Below are 1704 nucleotides of genomic sequence, written 5' to 3'. Positions count from 1 at the left end.
GTTTACAATCTTGGATATTGGTATTTTGACCGGCTTACCTTTCGTTTGATACTGCTTGGCTTGGTTTGTCTACTATTGTTTGGGTTGAATATGTAATTATGTTGGGATGCTACTTGGCTTGGTTCTGTGTTCTAATTCCCCACTCATTTTTCGTCAACTATCACTCTCAATCCACACTTACGTACACACGCACAATACTCACTCATTCTCAACAAGCCCAATCACCATAACGAAAACCAAGCGTTCGAAGGACACCATCAACAGCCCCTCAGTACGCCCAACCTTCGTCAACACAGCTGCTTCCACAATCTCGCCTTCATACACTACAACAGACAGAACAACCATCATTCTCTCCATGACCGAANGNCGTTTACCTGCAAGAAAGGAACCAACCAATATTCCAACCTCATTTCCCTCACCCAACTTGTTCTTCGACAATGCATCTAACACACTAAGACACACGCACAACGCNAAACACACACAGAACAACATCTTCATCATTGTCATTAGAACCTGCAAAGTGAAACAACAGAAAACCGAGAACCCATCGCATAGAATCCCTAAACATTATCTTGGCAAGCCTCTGAGGTTGTGTTATCTGCGAACCAAGNAATGAACCCCTCAGGGGTGGAGGGCGCAGTGGCGTTTTGGTGGTGGCTGTGACGATGGGGTTNTAGGGGTAGANGAGGATCTGGTTGTGGTGGTAGAGGTGGTCGGCGATGACCGACAGCGTCCTTGGGCCATGACTGGTGGCGATCCATGAAGAAGCTAATCTCTNGCGCGACGNTGAAGGTCNTGGTCGCTGGCGAGAGTGAGACGATTCCGACGGCGACGCAGTGGNTGTCGGAGAGGAGCGGCNGCGCATTGGAGGCAAAGCTTCCGCCCTAGGNTGNCGCGAGAGGGGAGAAGGGAGAACCCTTGCGGTGGCCGGCGACTTGGTGGTGAANGGTGTCGTCGGCGANNCCTTGGACGGTGGCTCCCAACGGTCAATCTCGGTAGTGGAGACGNTGGCTGGCTTGGTTGAGACNNNGGTGTGTGTGTGCAGTGGAGGCCACCCCCCCTTGGGAACCTCGTTCCGAGAAGAGAGACTCTGAGTCTCGTTTCAGTCAAATGATGAAATGAGGTGAAAGGGGAAGAACCCCTAAGTTCTGCTGTTGGGGGGTTCTTGGGCCATGGGTCCTTTTCCTTTTCTTTTTTTTTAAAACAAAAATATAAAAGCTTTTTCCCTTTCGCACCACCCTCTTTGCTCCCANACACACCCCTTCTCTATTCTTTTTTGCCTAAGCCAACTCTGGGTCAAGTAAAAAAAAAACAACAAACCTTTTCTGCACCCCCATTTCGCGTATTCANAGCCCCCTTTTATTTTCATTCTTTACTGGGCCAAAAAAAAAACAAATAGAATCAATAACTCTTTCCTGCACCCCCCTATTTTTCCTAAGTTGCGTTTTTCTCCAAACGGGTCGGGGCCCAATCTGATTTTAGAAGCAATTTAAGTTTAGACACCCTTATTCTCTTTTATACACCCCTGGTCACTTGGGCTTAGGCCCAATCTGTTATTAGGATTAAATTAGGTTTGCACACCCTCTCTTCTAAGCACCACCACCCCTTTTACTTATTATTCTTTTGTTTTTATTATTATTTTTATTTTGTCATTTAACTCTTAGTGTGTTTATTTTTACTTTTTTTTATTTAGTTATTTACCTA

The sequence above is a fragment of the Vigna radiata genome, unplaced genomic scaffold (genome assembly GCF_000741045.1).
Source record: "Vigna radiata var. radiata cultivar VC1973A unplaced genomic scaffold, Vradiata_ver6 scaffold_293, whole genome shotgun sequence".
Lineage (NCBI taxonomy): Eukaryota > Viridiplantae > Streptophyta > Magnoliopsida > Fabales > Fabaceae > Vigna > Vigna radiata.
This window is presented reverse-complemented; position numbering follows the sequence as displayed.